Below are 8,552 nucleotides of genomic sequence, written 5' to 3' on the forward strand. Positions count from 1 at the left end.
ACTGCACCTCCCAGCCAATGCTACACCATTTCTGATAGCTCGGTACGGATTACGGTAGCTTCTTTAACGTGGAAACTTTTAGCTATATTAGTTTCAGACTAGACAACTGTGTCGATAAATATCTTGACCTATTTCTCCGAGTCAGGGCCGGATCGAATCTTGATTCGTTTCTTGATACTTGTATAGTAAGCCGATATATTGGAGTGCATTGGGACGTATTTATACAATTTACGCGAAGTGCTGATGCAACAAGGAATATTGCTCTTTGAAATTGATATTTCGTTTGGAATAGGGTTATAGGAAGAGAGCCTGTGGTAGCGAGACTTACCTCATTTATATAGTTTGTTAGTCTATGCTCCTACATAGGTAACTACGTTAGCCTGGAATTTGGCTCGCGGTGGCTATGAATGCAGATTCCAGGAGTCCACATCTGAATGTGTCCCAGAATTAGACTTGTGCTAAAATCTTATGGGAAGTTAAACAGCTTCGTAACGTAACGCGTTACGGCGCTACTGTGTAGCTGCAACTAGCGACTGGGCACATGTTTTTATCATTATATGAGTTTTTTTAAATTGTCTAAATTAATTTATTTTAATTAGGCTAAATTAAGTTAACATCTCCGAATCTCAAACTTCAAAAATAAAATAAAAAAAAAATACGCTCTAGTCTTGGACGGTTGAGGGTCTGGAGACACTTGAAACATGCTTCCTTTCAAAGCCACCACAACACAAGCACCATAATTGGTTACCGAACTTAGGTATACCTATGCTAGGAGGATATGAGAAATTCAGCCTTTAGGCTTTAGGCAGGTTCATAGTCTATTATGAAACGTCAGTGTTAGTGCAGTAGGTAGTGATCTCACTTAATTGATGACACGATGGAAGCAAAAAGTCGTGTCGGGGTATTTGCCATGTATTCTATGGAGCTTAAATCCACACACGCGACAGCCACAAACGCCGCTACAAGAAGCAAGAGCCACAAAAGCCGAATTTGAGTTGTAAGTTGTGTTGTTTTATTAGTAGGTAGATTATTTTACAAAAAAAAACTAGCGGACGCCCGCGACTTCGTCCGCGTGTTTTTTAGTTTTTCGCAAATTCTTTGGGAACCAAGGGGTTTTCCGCGATGAAAAGTAACCTATGTGGTAATCCAGAGTAAAGTCTAGTTTCTTTCCAAATTTTAGCCAAATAGTTGCGGCGTTAAAGAGTAACAAACATCCAAACAAATATCCATACAAACTTTCGCGTTTATAATATTAGTAGGATAGAATGATTGTTCAATTTTGTATCACGTCATCACAGCATATCCTTTGGCGTGCACAACCCTTTTAAATAGGGTATGCACTATACGTACAAAGTGGAAAATTCCTTTCGCTATTTAGGTCCTTTATAGTAGGCGGCGCATTTTTGCATCTATGAAGTGCACGCCACTGAGCATATAGATGTTAAAATCTCACGATAACTTTAGCGCTAAAAAGATTAATTAAATTGTTTGAACAAAATACTGTGGGGCAAATTCGTCTCCGCCGTATATGTAATTTAAACTCCTATGCAATCTCAACTTTAAATTCGATCACATTGTGTTTCCAAACGATATCCGTTCATCCTAATTTTCAATTCCCTTTGAGCAAGCTTTGCCGCCAAAATTAAATTTCGGAACCGTAACGATCTTTCTAATTACAAACGTACCGTGCATGTTTGAGAAATTACATTTAAAGTTATTCGCAGACTACCGCGAGTCCTGAAAATCGCATTAAAATTCAAAATATTATTTGTAGGTATTCAGAATTTATTCGTCAAAACTAGTACGGCATTATGAGCAGTGTAGCAACTATAATATAGAGTGAATAGGTAATTTCTATCGTCAGCTGGTCTATTTACTATTTTGGTCTTAATTATCAACCTATTAAAGTAAACATCAAATAAATTGGGAACTGTCATCTTGGTGATTACTGTATGTTATCCAATAGGCACCAGATGATATTTGTTACTTATAATCTCAATTACGGAATAGGTAGGCTATATACGTCAAAAATAGTGAATTACCCTGCTTGGCATCTTTTAATTATTTTACAGAGTTTATCTACTTTAACCGACGTTTCAATTCTCTTGTTTATACACCAGCGGCTTTAATCTCGACCAACAAGATAATCTCGTGAAAGAAATACACAAAATTCAACCAATGGCGGCGCAATCGGAAATACTGCTATCTCTTTTATTGCGTTGGTACGAAAGAGATGGGACTGGGCCACTCCGACGCCATTGGACGATGTTTAAATTTCTCATCACTGGTCGCATAAATTAAAACCAAACTCGATTTGGAATTTTTATCAACAAACAAATTAAAAATTAACATAGAAAACGCATGTCATTTCATGCCTAGTACGAAGAGTTTGCTATTTTTTTTTATTTTTATAAAATGTCATTCAAAAAATTATTAAAATGGGACTACTCAGTAAAAAGTTACACGTGTTCATAAATAAAAATATACACGTCGAATTGTTAGCCTTTTCTGTGTTTCTCTGTTTTTTTCGGATGAAAAATATTATCTATGTTGCTGTTCTAAGCTTATTAATCAAACTTATTGTCATTATTTAGAAACTTGTGAGTTAAAATTTTAATTAGGTGTAAAATGACAAGCAAGTTATTATAAAAATTCCACATCGTGTTTGGCTTTGGTATGGGTATTTGAATCTAACCTTAAAATCTCTAAGTAATTAATTGCCGTAAAACAAAATAGTGTAGAAGACAAGCACTATTGAACAATTTCGGTTGACTCGGAACTCTGCCCAATTAGCAAAAGCTAACAATGCGTAAACACTGCGCGTAATTACTGTGGGTGAGTTTAATTACACATTCGCGCGGAGCTATGTGTAAACGCGCATATTGCCTGGCCCTTGCCTACCAAAACAATCTTTCTTTGACGACCTTTCGCATTATAATATAAATTTAAAAGAAAATAGTAGCGAAAATAGTGACTTCAAGTTTTGTGAAGTTACACTAAAGATTTTAAACTTATTTCGTGGTTGTTCATTACGAATATTATTTACATATCACGATAAAACAAAAGTCTGCGATAGCTGATCACATTCTAGAACCGGGAGCTAAACATTGGATCGAGATCTATAACCCACGCATTCTTTCCACGGACCGCCTTTATATGCCCTGAGTAGTTCGAGAAGCCATTGAAATTCGAAAATACAATAATTTCAATCGGGAAGATGGTTTCAAACTAGCCAGCGAGTGGAATCCGTTGGTAGAATTGTGCAAACCAAGAGGGCGCTGCGAAAAACCTAAAAACAAAAGCCTAAACAGACAAGAACGTGAGGTTGTTGAAAAAAAGAGAAAAAAGAACAAGAAAGAAATTGGTAGATCGGTTCTGCCCCTAACAGCTGATGTCAACTTCGCATCTCGCAACTTTAGTCCCGTCGTGACCACGATCCATGCAACTGGGTCGAAATATCGACATTAAAAAACTCATCGTTTTATCGTGGTATGTAGGTACCCGTTTAAATAATATTAGTTGTACACCGATTAATATCGTCCGTAAATTTCTGTATAAGTCACAAAAGGTATAATGAGCCATAAGGCCGTCAAGGTACAAAAGAGAGATTATTGTTTATACAGAAGAGCGCAAGGACTGCGTTTGAAGTCAATACAATACATTGTAATCTTTGGTCAATACAAGCGTGACTACAGCGCGCTACACATCGTCGGTTTTTTTTAAATTACGGGAAATAAGTTCTCTACTGGACATTAGGAAATATTTCAAAGACACATCTTGTTGCAAGGAATAAATCTTGTTGAATCAATAGAGCATTTTCCCCCGATTTTGATGATTTTTTTTAAAGTCATGTTTTTTATATTATTGAAAATCAGAAACCTTTGCGACGAAATGATGTATATTTTTTAACAATGTCTGTGCTGTTTATATAATAAATAATTTAAAAAATAGTACCAATTTCAAAAACACAAACGTATGCAGAAAACTAATAAGTAAAAGAAAATATTATAATATTTTATATCACTTTGAAGGCGATGACAATGGTCCAATTAATGGACAGACAATGCTGGTTTTATGTATTTCTTTACCACTCCTCCTCCACTACTTGTTAATTAGTAGTACCAAACTAAAACTAAATAAATAACTATGTACTAATTTTCATTAATAATAACGTTTTTCTGTACAATACTTGGTACCATACTAACCTTTAAATTAAAACATTGATATCTGCTTATTTTTCGTGTTAAGGGGACTATACTATATCCCTTCAGACTCGTGTTAATTGGCAGTCTGGCAGGACATGTCCGGCCGTTCCTCTATTGATTCCCCAGTCAACATGGAATTCGCATTTCTTTATATTACCTGCACTTAGATATTTTCTATTTTTCGTTTTAATTCTTTTTCGAAGAATGGAAAAATAATTTTATTTTCTTCTCATTATTTTTCGGAGCTTTGGCCAATGATAATTTTATACTATCGGTTACGTGCCTACAAAATCACCGTAAAAAGTGATCCTGGCTACACTGAGCGCACACATGCACATTTTGTCTTTAATTCCATTATATATTTATGTAGGTATATATAGTTTTTATACTACCACAACTAACCTTGAGTTGTGTACATATTTCCTATTTTGAGTCACAAACAGTCTGTAGAATGCTGTTACGCGCTGTTCTAAGTCTCTCCCAGAAGGAGGCCACGCGTAAAATTCAAGCACTCCCGATTCTGCAAACATGCCTAAGGCACTGCAATATCTAGGCAGACCCATCAAAAAGCGAAATGCATCATTGTATTGCACGCGTATTGCCGTGTAGGACTTTCTGCGGAAATTCGTCCACAGTTGACAGGTATAAAAACACTGGAAATACACGTTAAAATTTGGCTCATATAGGTAAAACGTGCCTATAATTAACAAAAAAGCACCTAAGCATTCACTCATAACACAGAACAGCTCATAAATTGTTATTCTCTACCACAATAAAACCTTAATCCACACTCAAATTTGCGGTCTGAACACCGAACAATAAATAACCGGGAAACCATAAAACAGTAGCTACAAATCTCCGTTGCACAATCCTCGCGAACGTTCCGCTTAAAAAACAAATTGGTTAAGTGAAACTCGTGTACAGAATAAAGGAGTTCCGTATTTATGAAAGACCAAGAGATTTCCCTTGATGTTTCATAATAGATTATGAAAGATAAAGGGAAATATAACGCTCTCTCATTTATTTATTAGTTCTTTTTTTTAATTTTTAACAATGTCAATAATAATAAAAACAAAACACTATTAAAAATTTATAAAAAAAAATAACCCTGCGGGACATTGAGTGCCCAAGCAACCGGTGGTCAGGGCTCCAGAGTAAGGAACCTCTTCACAATACGCGCCGTCTCAAGAATCACTGCCTTCTGTATCCGACTCTTGATCCAACAGTTAAGCGAAAGCTTCTTAAGGTGTTGGTCGATGCTTTTCTCTATAAGACCAGTGACTGAAACAACTATCGGAACAATAATAAATAGTTGCCTCAACATTCCACATGGAGGTAATCTCGTGAGCAAGGTCCAAGTATTTTGATACTTTTTAGGAAAGATCAATTTTAGGAAATATTATTATTAGGGCTCATATTCGTAGGGTTTATAGATAACCCCCATCAATAAAAGAGACGAGTTTTTGTTTCCTTGTCTAGCTGTGACTAATAAAAGTGATTTATTAACCTACTTCAAAAAATTAAGGAGATTCTCAATTCGGCGTATGTTTTTTTTTAATGTTTATTACCTTATAACCTCGTCATTTATTAATCAATTTTGAAAATACTTTATTTTGTTCAAAAGATTTTACTTCCAGATTGGTCCTATTTAATTTTCATAGAAATCGGTTTAGAAATTTTGTGTTAAAATCAAAATAACTGAAATACGACTTTAAAGTCGATTCCATTTTTATGTTCAAAAGATTATTATTGACTAGCGGAGGCCCGCGACTTCGTCCCTACCCTATTCCTACCCCTGAAATGAATAATACTGATAACAAATGGAAATAACATTTAAATTTAATTAATTTTCGCAAGGTTTATATTACAAAGTTATTATACATATTGTGTAAAATAAAATGTAAAGCATATTATTATTCTGTAAGTATTATTTCAGTGTGGTCAGAGGAGATATTCTAGCGTAAGTATTTTCAGACTTCATTAGCAGGTACATTGATGTAGGTATTTTATAAAGTAGTTTGAAAATCTTGTTCTCTTTAATTAACTATTTATAATTACATTCCAAAACTTATTATCATGGCATTAAGTTTCAAAGGATTGCAAAGTTTACCAACTCTGATGTAAATTTCGCTTTACACGAAAATCCATTGTTCTTTATTTTGGGGTCCCGGGTCCATGTTAATATTCAAGACGTCCTTTGTCAGAAAACAGTGTTTGAGTCACGGCTGGGTTCGTGTCTGGATGTTTGTTTAGGACGGTGCGCTACATCTTGGTCGACGGCAAATATTTGTGGCTGTTGATGACAAGATCCGTGCGAAATTTAAGAGTTGTCTTCGTATCGATCTACATCGATAATAAGGCAGTAATTCAGCAACACTAGCTACGAATTAGCTAGGCTTGTCTTATCAAAAAATCAAAATGTTACCCAATAGTTTGTTAAACCTTGGTTAAGTACTAATCTATACTTTTAAAAGAGCTGAAAAGACTTTTTGGTTGAACCCGCTTATTTTTTTTTATAGTATTTTTCAGCGAAACCTTTACTGCGATCCTCATATTAAGTGACGGTGCAATCTAAGATTATTTTTTTTAAAGAATATTGGTCATATCTTTTATGATATGACCAATATTCCCATCCCCGTCCAACTCCACGTCCAACGGTAAGAGCGGTTGGTCTCATAACCGAGGGGTGGTGGTTCGCTCGACGCCCCTTTGGTCTATTGTCGTACCTACTCCTAGCAGTCTTTCCCGACTAGTTTGATTGTTTGTTTATTTGGCTTCGAAACTACTGAGACGATTTGCAAAATTCTTTCACTGTTGGGAAGCTTCTCTATCCTTGGGAGTTATAGGTTATATTTCATCGCCGTATTGCTACGGAAACGGGAACTACGCGGGTGAAACCGCGTGTGTCTACTAGTCTATGTCTGGCGGATATATGTATTTGTGAATTTAAACAGGGTGCTGGGGAGTATTTCCCATAACTTTAAAGTGTTGACGAATCCAGTTATATTAGGAGCCGACACTGCATAACTTATATTTTTTATCTAAAAAATAAAAACTTTGTTTTTATAAAAAGTAATTCAAATAATTACGACTACCCATGTAATACACACCTTTTTCTATACTTGAATTTTAAGATTTCAAAGTTAGACTACGTCATAATTATATGGATGCGTATAAGTGACACATTTTAATGTCTTAAATTCCATTTACAAAAGAAATATTATTTACTCCGAAAATATTATATTTAAAACAATTATGTTCTTAGAACATTTTGATTTAATTTTCGGTAAAATTATAACCCCAGGGTTATGGAAAATACTCCCCAGCACCCTGTATATGTATTTGTATACAGATTCTGTAAAGGCCAGGCTCAATAAAAACACAGCTTTTGGTAAAATCGGCTTATTTCTTTGGAGACGTGTGTGGTGACCGTTGCTCGGGTGGAGGAAGAGTCGTTAGTTTTCAAATTGGTTGTCAACGAGTGACGTTTTGATTTTACTGACGTTTGCTACACACGTTCCGTTTCGCCTTTTATTTAAACTCAGATATACAATAACAACATGTGGCAAATGAATAATATTAATACGCGTCGTTTACAGATTCTAAAACAAATGAATTACTTCCATGACCATGAAACTATCAAGAAACATTAAACGAAAATGTTCGTCTCATTTCGCGATGTTAGTACCTCTTGGGGACGATTTGCTAGCATCGCAAATATGTGCTCAGTATTCAATCTTCCCCGTTATTGCCCGACCGGGACGCTCGCCTCAGTTAATCTTTATAAGGTAGGCTAAGTTCATTAGGGATAGAAATAGCATGTAATGTATAACATGATTGCTTATTATAGCTTGCAAACTTCGTTTGTAACACTCCCTATGCTCCGTGCAGGCCGGGGGGCGTGCAGCGATGAATAACAAACCTACAAATGATGCATCTCACTTCCGATCATCTCACGATTTCACACCCGTGCAGTCTTTCCCCCCGTCGTCCGCACATCATGGGAGTGTTATCAACGAACTTGCTAGACTATAGTGGCATTTAGATACAATTGAAGCATGTCCTCATTCCTCCTCTTCTTTATTCTGATAATTTTTCAGTAAAATTTTCAGCCTGGAATTTTGTTACACCCCCGTACCTTGGAGGGCACTTTAGTCGGATCCGGTCATTATAATTAACAACCAATAACATAGCATTATCACCGTAACCCCGACAACTCGCATAGAAGCATTGCGGTGGGTTTATCCTCCATATCTCTTGTCCTATAAAAAGGGAGGCCTGGCCCTGTACTGGGCCGTTAAATTATGATAATAATAAAACTCATTGCTAGGTAGAAGTGATCATACA

Source organism: Bicyclus anynana, chromosome 7, assembly GCF_947172395.1.
Source record: "Bicyclus anynana chromosome 7, ilBicAnyn1.1, whole genome shotgun sequence".
In the NCBI taxonomy this organism is placed as follows: domain Eukaryota; kingdom Metazoa; phylum Arthropoda; class Insecta; order Lepidoptera; family Nymphalidae; genus Bicyclus; species Bicyclus anynana.